A 15,144-nucleotide genomic window follows, 5' to 3' on the forward strand; every position below is an offset into this window, starting at 1 on the left:
CGTTCAAAATAAAATAGACTTTATACCTCCATGAAGAATTATTTCTTCATTTAAACATGCTACCAGTAGCTAAGGGTGACTTTTATAACGTCGAATAATATGATTAATAAACAATATGTTTGAAAAGAATTCGAAGGAAGCGGTCGTGGCCTAATCTAATACCACAGCGCTTACTCAGAGAAACTGCGAAAACAAAGAGAAATATCAGTTATAATATCCAATTTCCAGACCAAGATTTAAACCCGAGACCTCTCGAATACGAAGCAGGTATGCTAACTACTGGCATCTACAGTTTTCGTGTCTATCAGTCATATTAAAAGCTAACTTTCTTTATAAAAAGAAACACCTCACGTATATACTGAGTTTAAAATTTAATAAATTTAATTTAATGCAGTTTTCTATTTAAAATACAGCTTTCATGGCATTTACGAATTGAAATGCACAGGGCTTAGATTCATATACAAGTATTTTAATATATTATTATGTTGTTTGCTACATATTCAGGAAGTCAGATAAGTATCGATTAACCACCTGGAATTGTACTATAAGAAACTCTAACTTTTCGATAGTCGACGTAGAGTTACTCAAAATTTGCATATCAGAATGAGTGGGAAGGGTATGTAATTTATTACGTACATATAATGTACTGACCATCGCCAATGCTTCCATCAGATGTCGACTTGTGAACAGAATAAAGAATGACAAATAGTACACGTAAGCAGTTCTGCACTGGTACTGAAGCTACAGAATTTTACTGCCACGGGTTAAGTCCGGACAGACCGGTATCTCTTTCGGATGCTGCTGACAGATCTAAAATATCCACGCTTGATCGCGTCTTCTTTTCAGACTGTTCGTAAAACCAAAACTTTTTTTCCTAATGAAGCACATGCAGGCTTACCACCTACCTCTGAAACACGAATTACATAAAAATCGTTTGCGCTTGCGCAAGAGGCATGCGCGAAGTTCTTTATTTATTAAGGCTACAGGTAATTAATTTAACGTGTAGCGTGTTCGCGCGAACTGGTGGTTAGCATTCCATTCAAATGAAGTAAACCACTTTTAACAAACGCTAGGAATTTCGCGTGACCTACATTGATTAAAACAAGTGTTGACCTTTCCCAGTCTAGAGACAACGCATGTTGTTAATTTCTTTGATACACGCGACGTTAAACTGTGAGGAGCTGGGTTATGAACTGATCATTCTACACCGGAAGACACATGGTCTTTAATGACATTAGGCACGTACCTTCCGTTTACATTTTGAGAAGTGTAGAGATGATAAATAAGAAGATTTCTGTCTTCTGGGTTGTTGCGCTGTGTAGTCTGGTCGATGTTAACCAACGTTTCAGAGGTCATACTGCCTCCGTCATCAGGGCGTCATATTCATCGCCCTGATGACGGAGGCAGTATGACCTCTGAAACGTTGGTTAACATCGACCAGACTACACAGCGCAACAACCCAGAAGACAGAAATCTTCATACTCATCGCCCTGATGACGGAGGCAGTATGGCCTCTGAAACGTTGGTTAACATCGACCAGACTACACAGCGCAACAACCCAGAAGACAGAAATCTTCATACTCATTGCCCTGATGACGGAGGCAGTATGACCTCTGAAACGTCGGTAAACATCGACCAGACTACACAGCGCAACAACCCAGAAGACAGAAATCTTCATATTCACCGCTGTGAGAACCTCAAGTCTTACATGATAAATAAGATTAATATTATTATTTATTTTTTATTCTTTTTATTTATTTATTATTAACTGCAAATGGGTTTTTACTCGGTGGTAAATAAATAAGATGTTTTCAAAAGTTGTTGAGGAATGTGAACAAATTAACCAAAATATATTTTAAAGTCATAAAACTTAAATTGTTCCATTTTTGGTGTATATGACAAAATTTAAGGAGCGTAGATCCATCGACAATTAGCTGTCAAGTTATTATTATTTAGTGTTCTGTCTGACGACAGGTCCATATGAACAGGATCCTTCCATCCTTTTCTCGGACTGGGACCTGTTCATATACGTTCTTGGCAAATGATCCAGAAATGGTTTGCCATTGCCTTCTTCTGTGTGTGAATGGAGTAATTGTTGGGATGCCACGGAAGCCCCCGGAGGAAATGCTTAAAAGTTTTTGATGCAGACAGATAAGGCCGCCGGTCCACAGACACTAACAAAACATGTAGCTTGCTCAAAGACCACGAAACTGCCTCAAGACTGGACATTAATTTTGCTCGTCCTTGGTGCAGACCTCTACTGTAGCAACACAACGTTGCCAATCATACCACGAAAGTATCTCAATATTACTCTTACTTTTAAATTCGTCTCGTAAAAGAGATGAAAAATTTATTATAACCAGTGGCGTAAATTGATCGAGTGTTGCGATGGTCTTTTCGTCTACGCACTGAACAGCTTCGGGGTCTATAAACTTGTAACTTACAAAATGGTCACTAGGTTAATACACAGACATGACGGCTCAATGCCTTTTTCTTTGTGGAAAGAGAACGAACGATAAAAGAGAGGTGAGACAAAGAGAAAATCCGATATCGAAGTCTCGAATGCGCAAGGCCGGACTCAGCTTAAGAGATACAACACCTGGCAGTACAGAAAGGTCTCCTCTCAAACTGGCTTGCGTTTTGAGCCAAAATTCCCCTCATACTTACGGTAGAGTGAGAGGTTCGTGAAGGCCGCTGGTGTATCAGTGTTTCCGGCTCTCGGCCATATTATACGGCCTTGCTAATACCATTCATACTATTCCTATTGTTTTCACTTCTTACGTAATAGGTTTTTCAGTTTCCTCTAGTCGTCGTTTCATTTCCTGATAAAGTTCCCGTTTCTCCGATTTTGGGTCACAACAATAAATTAATTTCTCTTTGATTCCGGGCAGATTTCTTCCGACATTTCACCAACTCATAACTTTTGCGTGTTGATCGTGTAATCCACACATAAATACGCCATACTTCGTCTCGCAAGAAAAAATATCCGTACTTGAAAAATCTCTGAAGTTGAAAGATGGTCATAATTTTTTCTACACTTTAAATGTTGTTGCGCTTGGATCAATTCAGTTCTATTTTCCAGCACCTAAATAAGCCTATATGTAACTTAATTTCAATATTAATTTTAACGATAAATAATGCACAGGACCTACAGATCATACTGCTATCATGGTTATAAGTAAAATTCTGGGAATTATGCCTGCTTCGAAGATTCTGATATATTATTCTATCCTTTTTCCAGTCAATTTTACCCTCAATGGGATTAAGGACAATTGTGTGAAGAGGATAGCCCTTTTGAACAAATCTTCGTTGCTGTCAGTATTTTCTCTAAGACACGCGACCGGCATTCAATCAATGCGTCTGCACAACTTGAAACAGTGTTATACTTTCAATGACGACGATCGAATTGTCCGCTCTCTGCCCTGAGAAATAAATCAGAAAGTTGACGAGCTGATATTTAAAAACAATTGTTATATAATATGTGTGTCTTATGTAAGCCTATTCTAAAATATTAACGATATTTTCTCAGTGTTTGAGGTTTACTGTTTGTACCAACAGCTTTAAAAATATTTAATTCCGAATTCTGTCCATAGAGTATATTTATGAGTTTCGTACAACTTTCAGAGTAAACTACGTTTATTTTCTTAAAAAACATTGACCAACTAAGATGTGCAGCGCAGATGCGTTCCGCTCTTTTTTTTGAGGTAGAAATCACAATTTAAATAATACTGAGATGATATTCAGAGTCCAAATCCCTAAGCGGAACAAAACTGTGAGCCCGAGGAAACAAATAAAGTAATACTGAGAGATGACATATAATATTTTGTGAACTAGATAAGCAACAAACCCAAACGTTCGTTTTAGAAAAAAAATTACAAATATCCTTTATAATATTCCTCTTTAAATCAATTCACAAACTGTTTCAGAATAAAGAAGCAACACAGACATGGATTGCCGTTAGGGTTTGTGCTGCTGAATATAAATCAGTACTTTATGCACCCGAAAATTCCTGTTATTGGAGATCTCGATTAAATTCTTTCGTGGTTTTCCTAGGTCCTAAAGCAAAAGCTGAGTTTGCGCCAAAATTTCACGTTACACTCTATGCCTCTCAAGCAGCCCCCTCAATATTAATGTCAAAATTGCACCCTAAAGAAGCATCAATGTATTACCAAATTTCTCCCTCCAATCTCAATCTAAAAATTCGAAATCCCAATCTACTGCAATAAAGTCATGACTTCGTATCGCTCTCAATTTCTCCCTTTACCATCAGGACGAACTGGCATTGCCTGGGATCCTACAAAATTGTAAATTTATCTACGTTTTCCCCGGTAAATTTAGTGTTTCTCCTAAGTTTGTTCTTCTTCAAAGGGTTAATGTGGCGTCATGCTTTTTCTATTGCATCCACAGTTATTAAAAACTGGATACAAAATCGGCTTAAATTTAAATAGCACATTATAGTCTATTAGATATGCAATGAAACGTAAATATTATGAAACACACAAATGTCCCAATAGGCTAGATATAAACCTAATGTAGAGCACCTTCAATAAGGAAAAGCATAATTTGATACCACTCGAAGGTTATTTTATTTTAATAAATTCTGTTGTTTCAGAAAAGTTCTTTACTACGTTCTCATTAAAAAAAATTCTTAAACTCTAGACTTTTCCTCTGAGCCTCCCGCACCCCTCCAAAAGGACTTCTTCACGCATCGTGAAGGGTTAAAGGGGTAGGTGTGAACTGTTCAACGCGCATGTGCAAACTTAACCTCTGTCTAAACTGCTTGGTATCGAACCTAGAAACTGGAGTTGTCTACAGTAATATTCTAGGTATAGATGGACAATTACACGAAAGCTTTCGACACTTCAATAGATGCCTTTATTTTCACTGCATATTTAATTATCCTAACAACACAATTTTTCACTGAATCTTCCTTAACTCATTCTCCTTCAGATAAAAATACTAGCATCTTATAACAGGATCAGACTTTCGGAGTCACAGTCCTTATTTTGCTGAAAATGAAGGTAATTATAATTATAGGTAAGCTTAAAATTATACTGACTGACAAATGGACACCTCACGCTCTCAAAATAATTTCAAATTCCCCTTAGATCCTTCAACCTGCTTACATCTGTGCCCTAAAATACTTCAGGAATACGTCATAACACATTTCATGTTGAAGAAATTGGTATTAGTCTACTAAGCATCTACGAAGTATATAGGCCTATGTTTGGCCTGTTCTTAAAACTTAATTAAGCCTATGACCTCGAAATTGCTATTGCATTCAACAGAATGTAGGCCTAATATTGAATACTTCGTAGTAGTGAATGTCACTAGTTTGAGCAAACCGGGAAAACCTGAACTTGTGGTTCCCATTTGCTGCAGGGAAATAAATGTAGGATATAAATTATTCAATACAGGACAGAATAAATGTTCAAAGTTATCTTTTCGAATATAAACTAAATCATATCTAAGAATACTTCCATTTCTGTCGTAATATTAGTTCGATTATCCGGAGGATAGGCCTTCATACATCGCTGTTAATATTTTCCGTAAAGTAAACAAGGACAGTAGACCTAATTTTCATCTCCGGCAAGTTATATTGAGACACTCGTATCATGCAGACAGAAAAAGTGTTTGATTTCACTAGCCCGTTTGTAAAAATAAACGTCAGTATTGGTTACAGAAATGTACAAAATAAACTACCGTGTGTAGTTTCGTAGTCCAAATATGTTAGCGTTATGTATGACAAAGTTGAAATAGTTCCTAAAATGTTAACATAATTTTCCTTAGCTCTTAATAACATTTATTTTAGAATGTTTAAAAAATTCTATCTCCGTCTAAACACGTCATTCTAAACTTGTAAGGATGTTTACCATTTAAAGCCGAAGCTCATGTAAACAATCTCCTATACACGACGTTTCTCATTCCATAATTGGTTAATGTTTTTTAAAGAAATAATCAAAGTTTCTTCTGAGAATAGTACGAACCCTATAAATATACTCTGTGAGCAAAATACAGAGTTATATATTGTTCAAGCGTATGGTACATATAGTGACCAATTGGCTTTAAATGGTTAATATCCTTGCTGACATTAAATGAAGAAATTTTCGATTCTACAATCTAAATTTATCTCAAAATATAGACCTGATATGACAGAGTTAAACAGCCAGTTTTGATAGAATTTTCTATACAATGCTATGAAAATTGATATCTCACGAGCGTAACAAGTAACGTGGATTGTTCCCAAAAGGACCAGACATCATGTACAATAATAACCATAGCCTCTAGCCGTCTCATCAATACGCTCTCTGTCAACACATAAACCGATACTATAAGCAAATATTGAGTTACCACTGTTTTAGCGTCCATCAGTTTACATTAGGCCCTAACCATAAGACACCCTTTTGCCATAGAAGTTTAAGCCCTTAGCCATTGTTTGGATATCCTAGTGTAGCGCGAGCTAGGCCCGGTCAATTCACTTTTAGGCCTAACTAAAGCGAGCTCCTTGGCGTACAGAATGAGACAGAATGCTCTGACCGACGCTGATATCGATCCAAGAAAACCCACCTTGAACCTCCTTACCCTCCAACACTACCGCCATCACCCAGATCGCGAGGCGACGCCATCTTGCTTCCGGGGGAGCCCACGCTAATTAAGGAGCTCGTCTCCTGCAACCACCCCCTACCACCTCCAGCGTCTCCTTGTCCTCGGCATTTGGCTTCGATAAGGTGATTACTACATCGCCTGGCTTTCAATGATAACAACACACACACACACACACACACAATCACTTCGCGCTCAGCGATTTAAGAAAAAGACTACTTGGAAATGTCTTACGACAAATTGTCTGTCTTAGTACGCCGATATCCTCGCTGGAAATATTGTGAGGTTAGTATTAACCATTAGGTTTTAAAATAACGACTAACATAGACTCGCTCGACAGCTGAGGATTTGCATACACACGACGTATCACGTAAGCCAGAGTTTTCTCATGCATTTAAGGGGTGTTTTCGAAGGATCTAAGAGAAGAAGGGAGACATGAAAATATTCCTTTTACGGTATACAGAACATGGGTTTATGGATATTGCGCGTATGAAACACACAATAGAGTTTTAGGGGTAGTGAGTTTTAAAATATTCACCAGAAACCTGTCTTTTTCTTACGAGACTACATTTACAAGTCAAGCTGGAAGCTGAGCGTTGTTTCCCACACAAGAACCGAGACATGTTTGTTTCTTGTTCATGCAGAAAAGGGGTGGCTTCAGCGTAAGGGGGAAATGGGATGCTGCAAGCAAGCTGGAAATCACCAGAGCCACCCTGGACCCGCTGCTGCTGCAACACTGCACACTTACAGCTAACAGACAACGTTGAGAAATGGCTTGCTTACCTTAGTCTTTTTTTCTGTGCGTGTGAAACTCGTAGCTCTGTGATGAAAAGACGAGATGAGAAGAGACGAGATGCTTTGAGAGGCTAATGTCTGTCTGAGAAACGAAGTTGCCCGAAAAAAAGATTTGAGAAAACCAACTCATTCCCTCGTGACTGGCGTCTTCGTGCAGGGCTGAGGCTCAACGGACCTTTTTACATTTTTCAAACTCGGAAAAGCTTGTGCACTCTTTCCCCTCACCCCCACCCGACGCTATGACGTCGAATAAAAAAAAAGGTGGAAAAGATTAAAACGGCTTGCCAAATAGGTTACGAGGCGAACTGGATATTGTGTCACATAAAAACGCAACCAATACGTTGAATGGCCTACGTGTTATTCTTTTTAGCCGTCTACATTTTAGGATTTTTACAGCGGGGGAGGGGGTGGATGAGCATTTTTAGGAAAACGTGCCGTGCGCAAGTAACGAACTGCCTTCCCCTCGACCCCTCTCGCGCAGTCCGACACGCCCACGATCGATTTCGAACGAATCACCGAGGCGGGGGAGGAGCTCAAATGAGAAATTGATCGTCTTCTTAGCAAGAAAACTGAAAAGAAAAGAACATTTTCGTCTGTCTTAGGAAATATCAAGAAATGAAGGATGGATAACAGTTGCCACTCCATCTATAAAAAACATGAGTCGTTACGAACGTATAAAATTAGGGGAAAATCTAGTTTATTTGTTTCCTTCCGACACCGTAATCAAATTTTCACCCCCCACCTACCCCAACCACACTTTGTTTTACCGCTGCGTGCTGTGTTTGTGTTTTTCGGAAAACTGCATCTCCAAACTTTTACTCATTAAAATATATCCCTAATTAATTAATCTTGTCCGTCTAATCACAATTTAAAATTTAAAATTAAGATAGTTAAAATACCATGTGATGCTCCTTATCGAAACATTCGATTTACATTTGAAACATCATGATGTTAATTAAATAATTTGTTTGCTACAGAAGACTCATGACTCGTTATCATGACTGGGGAAATTGTTCTTAGCAGTTGTAAGGCATAGCTGCTATGCAAACATCTTTTACTCTGCACTCTGCGAAAATATTTACGTATTTACCCTACAAAATCTCATCAACCTAGAATATCGATTACTGGTCCGCTTCTCCCCCAAGTCGCCACTTTGACGTCATCTCAGCGCGAAATTCAAAACGTTTAACAGCTGGAGTGCTTACTCAGTTTTGAAACATCTCATAAGATAAGCACCAATTGCATAGAACTAAACACAGATGATTTATTAATATTAAAGTTATAAATACTACAGCCTCTGAGTCAGACTTAACAAATCAAGAATACGTAATTTGTGGATCTTTTGAATCTTGTTTAAATGTATTCTGAAATTTTCAGAGACAGAGCTTCAAGTTTGGCCTATGGGAAAAAATTAGGATAAATGTAAGACTTAATTTTAAATAAAATTACTGCGATGACAAGCCGTGCGGTTGGTCTAGATTAAGAGAGAAAGAAGGTCTTGTCGCACGAAGCTGTCTTTTGGGGCTAACTTGTTCTTAGGAAGGGCTGACAGCAAGTTGTTTGACTGGTCACAGTTTTATCTGCAGGCTGCCTGAGTACCAATTGCTCTGTGATTAAATTATATTTTTTCGGAGCGTAATAACATTTCTTTAACAGCAGAAACAAAATTCTAAATAACAGGCCTATGTATTTTATTTTCAATTGAATAATATGAGCTTATGCTTACTTACAGAGCCAATCACTTTTGCTTTACAATTTGTAATGTTATTTTTTGTTTTTATATATAGCCTAATATATAGCTTCAGAAATTAACAATTAATTTTAAATTATCACAATTTTTTTCCTACGGATTGTAGACGCCATACTAATTAACCTACTGAAAATACAAACGCAATTTTAATCAAACATTACATTCCCTTTTCGTATTCGGGAGAACTCGGGTTCAAATCTCAACTGAGATTTTTCTTAGTTTCCTTCAGTCCCTATTAGCAAATGGCGTAATATTACCTTAAATCAGGCCACTACTACTTCCTTCCACATCGTTTAAAAATATTTATTCCCCATCTGTTTCTCATTTAACGCTACATACTCTGAACTACTGAAAGCGTAGTTAAATAAAATATAAATAAACACACCTAAATAAAAGAGACAAATTAATTTGGACTGATTGTACCCAAGATTTAAGTTGGTCCTATTTGTATGTATGTACATATAAAACTGAAAGTATCCTGGAAACACTTTCTAATCTTCATTCCTTCGACAGGGAAAGTGTACAAAAAAACTGGCCCAGGCTTAAACTTCGTTTGGTTACAAGTTCTCATTATCTCTCACATTGGAATATATCCGAAATTATTTTCTTAAACTCAGAGAGTCTGTAGTTATTTTAAAAATCTGTATAAATTTTGTATTTGAGCATAGGTTATACTATGGTATTTTGTCATTTCTGAGTAAATAATTAGGGCTACTACTTAGGATAACGAAAATTTGCTACTAATTTCCAATAATAGTGCCTGGAAGGGGTTCTTAGCCCTTCGATCCAACGACAAAATTAATCTTGATCCGAAGCAAATAAATTTGGACTACCCTGCTATAGATAAAATATAATTTAAAACATTATAATTTTCTATTTTTAACTTATCACAAGAAATATTACTGCCTCGTTAGATAAATCGTCAACACAGCCAATTTACAACTCGAATCGTCCTAAAACCACACAGACCCTAACAGTTGGTAGGTCTGAACAAAGGTCAGTGTTAGGTGGAATTGCAGTTCTCTCCCAGTACAGTTGTTCGACTAGACGCAGAACATGGACCTGCCAGGCCTCAAAACCTGTTGACTCTGCAGTATGCACTAGCTACACTTTACTCAAGACAGAACATTACGAGAACCTCCTCACGTACGCGTATGATATAACTCCACCTCAGCACTAGAAGGTAGTGAGTGGTCACCAGAGTTATTTTCTGTGCTACTCCTTCCAGATCGGGTTTGGTACTCACCCAGTCTCCTACCGAATACGTACCGCGGACGTTCCCCTTACAGATAAAGCGGCCGGAGTATGAAGCAAACCATTCCTCTGCATCTAGTGTCGATATTTCAGTAATCCACGCGTTATTGAAACGGATTAAGACAGATATCAAGTTAAATACGATTACTCTAATTCTACTTTGTAAGATTCTGATAAACACAATTTTGAAGACAACACATCATATGGTGACATATCCCGTCTCTGTAGCTATAAAAATATAATATGATAGAGAGATCACATTTTCTTCAATTATTACACATTTTCCCACTTTGGCGGTTAGCCCGCTGTTGCTCCCAGGTCTTCAATTTTATTTGTACCGGAGTCATGGGATCATTACAGAAATATAGTTGCAGCAATGATAAATATCATGGATAGTATCCACTTCTCCGGTTGGAATATGAAACAGATACACGTATGGTTTACAGATCGGATCAATAAATATTATTCTTATAATAACCATGTAACAGCAGTGTAAAAATTTAAAATAGTAATCGAACTTTTCTCTCACAATTCACGTTTAGTGAGAAATTGTTATCACCTTCAATACAATAATTTTTTATATTTTGCTAAGTACACTACAGTAGAGACATGTGTACGTTATCAGTACATTATCCAACACAGCATGAAGCTTTGGCCGTCTTATGGAGAATATAATACTTTAAAACTTTTATTTAGACATTGAAACGTTATAAATCTCCAGGTACCAATTTAATTGCAGCTAAACACGTCTTACCAAGCAGTAGAATACGGAATTTCTACATACAACTGAAAGAACCGTGAAGATATGAACAGTAAATCCCTACGAAACGTTGGTTAATAGTGATATCTCGAGTTATCACGGTGACAAGTATGACTATGGCTGTCTTTAAGAGTATTTCACCGTGTCACCCTGATAATGGAGGCAGTAAGCTCCCCTGAAGCATTGTCAATAATTACCAGACTACACGAAACAACATCCCAGAAGACAGCCATCTTCATACCCACCGCCGTGGGAATATGAAATATCATCACTACTATGGCACAATATATTTGAACAAGGCAACCAAAGTAGCCAGCAGGCTTATAATAAACTATGGTTTACGTTATGATACGAGAGATGAACTTGTCACTGGCAACTTCCCAGCTGTTTTCCAGTGGCATTACTAGAAGCTGGTATTTCAGGCATTTCTCTAGGAATAGCATTATTAGTTAGAGAAAGTGGGACATATTTTCGTGAACAGCGTGTGGTCACGTAGCACTTTATACGGTGAATGGTTTGAATGCCGTCCACCATCTGCACTGCGCTACTGCTGCACTTAATCAGAAATGGGGCCTAATGATGGAATTCCTACAGCTAGTCGCTTCAAACCGCACTATGTCCTCCATCCCTCCGTGTTGTCCTCTAAGCACAGCATCATCGACACGAGAAACGTCCCTCCTACAGGATGTTCACAGCCGCCAACTGCATACAGAGTGTACACAGAATTTCCTCTCTTGTGTACTTTCGTCATGTCGGTCATCTCTTTCGTTAGACCCCATGAAAATTTACAAACCGACGTTATGTCCGGAGACCTTAGAGGCCAAGTATTCGCATTACGATGACCAATCAGAAGATTTTTTTAACGCTGACTGAAGAAATTCGTAACTTTAGAAATGGCCGATCTTGCGAGTGTGAAACGTTGATTAGTTTTATTACAATTAATTTCACATTTGACGTTCACAACGTACCAGAACCAACAAACAGCTGACATCATAAGTAACTGAGAATTGGTAGTGGTAACATCTTTAACAGAAACCGCCACCAGTGTTATCTTTCAAAGTATGCAAGAACGCCTGAATTTGTCGCTTCAAATTATTATTGGGAATAGGATCTACTTTTATTTACCCTCAGATAAATTGCAGGCCGGTTGTGAAACATCCTGTGTAAACATGATGCTCTAATTGTAAATCGAACATTTCGATAGAAAGAGCATCATTTTAATATATTTTAAATATTTTAAATATTAAATGTTAATTGTAATAATAATATTTTAATATTCAATAAAATATTTTATTGTGATTAGACGATTAAAATTAAACAATTATAATCATCACAATATGACGCAACATTATCATCTCATAAACAATTATACTGTATAAACAAGCTTAAAATCATAACTTATTAATTAACTATCAGGAAATAGTAACTAAAACAAGACACGTAAACTATAAAAAACCATAAAGTTATAACCTACATTTGTTCGCAAAAGCTCCTTTGTGTCAATCTTTTGAGAAAGGCCCATTTCACACGTAGCACAATTTAGAATGTCATTACTCGTGTTTACTAAAGTAGAACAGAAAATCGGTTACTTATCAGTAACTTTATTTTCGGTAATGAAAACAAAAATTGGACAGGCGTTGATTTCTTCAAGATCTATTTACACAAATAATATAAAATTGATTTTAGGTTAAAAATAATTTCTAAATTCTGTTTCTCGAAAGAATAGTGCACTATTTAATAAATGGTGCACTAATCTTCGGTTCTGACATGTCATAAATCCTTCAAACATTTACTAAGAAACATAGGCAAATATCGACAGCTATTGTCTGACTTCAAATAGGCCCTACTCAGATGGGTAACAGTGGGCATAGAATTATGTGACACAGAACTATTTAATTTTCTCTCTTACGAACTTCACTCAAAGTACACCGAAAATTCTCATACCATTGTAAATTCATTAAGAAGATAAAATTATCCGAGATGTACGAATATAAATTATAGTGCTATAGATTACATTCTGTCATATCTACTGTGTTTACGAGATGCGAAGAATATTAAGAGTTAGACCTAACTCTGGAAGGACTGAATTTTTGTACGTCGTGTTGAAAAGGCTCTCACAGTGCCTTTCCTGACAGAATTAAAATTAGATTTAACTTTTTCACTTAGGTGGAAATTGAATGTACGTCCTCAGGGTTATTTCCAAACTCCGCGAACATGAAGTCGATCCTCTGACGTAATCGTTAAAACGTGTACGTACCTGCAGTCCTTGTTACCTGGCAACGGTTTTCAATCAAGCAAGTTGACCAGTCCTTCCAAGGAAGTACATTAATTCTAAATTGAACAAGGGGACTTATCAATTATTTGTAAAACACATTCTAGTGCAAACTCATTAGTATTCATAAAAATAACAAATTTTAAGAAGTCCTTCGTTTATGGTACATTTTATAGCTTAAGTGTTTGACAAAGTTTGTCTTCGAAACAATATGTCGCATGAAGAAATTTTAATATAAAATTTTATCTCAATATTGGCAATAATCTCGAAAAATATTCAATGTATTTAACAGCTTTAAATTCTTTTATTTCAGTTAGAAATTCAAGTGTCGATAACTTTTATAAACTCAGGACTAAAATTTAATTTTATCATTGCATGGTATTCGGAGTTAAGCTGTAAATATCTAAATTCGTTTTTTCAAAAGTGGAATTTTTTTTTATTCTCTCTTTTAGGAAGAAAAGACTGATGCTCAGACCAGTGGCATGTGAGTTTTTATAGGGATACACAGATTTCTGCATTGCAAAGTTTAAGACGTGAGACGGCCAAGCTCACAAGAGTTTGTCACAATATTTGCTCATCTCTTACACTCGCCCTTAATTTACTAGATTTCCTGCTAGAAACTTTGTAACAATATGCATACCCAAGATTCAGCCACTTTGTTATAACTCTAAAATTTCATTGAGAGTATTTGCGAAAAATGTATTGGTAGCGTCTTTCAATTTCGATATATATAAAACACGTCTACTGTTTAGTTACTTCATAGATCATTTAACGACAGCTTCTCAATTGCAAAAGTGATATAACATAGCATTAACTATGGATTAGCAACCCTCAGACCTCTATCAGGGGACCCAACAGATAGGTATTTTGACCTCTTTTCACTTTTCTACCTAATGACAAAATCACAATCCAGTGTTCGAAACGGCGTGGTTTTATGATTTTCTAATTTATACTGTAGACAAATACCAAACGAACAGTTTTACATATCACAACGTACTATCTTCTAAAATCTGCAAACTTCAACGATATAAATAATTGTTTCACAACTAATAAAGCTTCATTTAAAATTGTGGTAATAATAAAAACAAGAATTGTCTAAAATTTATCTAATTTGTAAATGTACGAGATAACATGTAATTTTGTTGACTTGTCCTTCAATCCATTTCGAAATAAAACGCTAATTTTACATCCCAACAATTACTCCATTCACACACAGAAGAAGGCAATGGCAAACCACTTCTGGATCATCTGCCAAGAACGTATATGAACAGGTCCCAGTCCGAGAAAAGGATGGAAGGATCCTGTTCATATGGACCTGTCGTCAGACAGAACACTAAATAAATAATAAAAAGAACTGGTATCAAATTCCTTCATATTTTTAGTCTAATTTATTACGAAAACTTTTGTTTAATTTAAAAATAATAAAATAGAGATTGGCATTAATAATCAGACGGACAGTACTTCGTGTGATGATATTGAATTTTAATAGTTTATGCCATATTCTTACACATGTTTACAGCTTTTGTTTTATTGACGTAAATACATCTATATGGAAGGGTCAGTGTTATTCCGCAAAAAAGTGTAACGAAAACGTTTTACGAAAAAGTGTAACGAAAAAGTGTAAGAAAAATGTGTAAGATGGTAACCTATGAAACGTCGTGTTTGCTCGGCATTTTTGTTACCTAGGAAACGTTACATTACATTTCATTA

General features: G+C 36.6%; 1 long non-coding RNA gene across 7 annotated transcripts in view; it reads right to left on the bottom strand.

Annotated features, from left to right (window-relative positions):
* Positions 1 to 15,144, bottom strand: part of LOC110836681 (uncharacterized) — a 140,629-nt gene that overhangs the window by 24,204 nt on the left and 101,281 nt on the right. The gene's annotated exons all lie outside the window — the stretch shown is intronic.

The sequence above is a fragment of the Zootermopsis nevadensis genome, unplaced genomic scaffold (genome assembly GCF_977971745.1).
Source record: "Zootermopsis nevadensis isolate Lab colony 2312 unplaced genomic scaffold, Znev_1.0 Znev_ptg000008l, whole genome shotgun sequence".
Classification (NCBI taxonomy): domain Eukaryota; kingdom Metazoa; phylum Arthropoda; class Insecta; order Blattodea; family Termopsidae; genus Zootermopsis; species Zootermopsis nevadensis.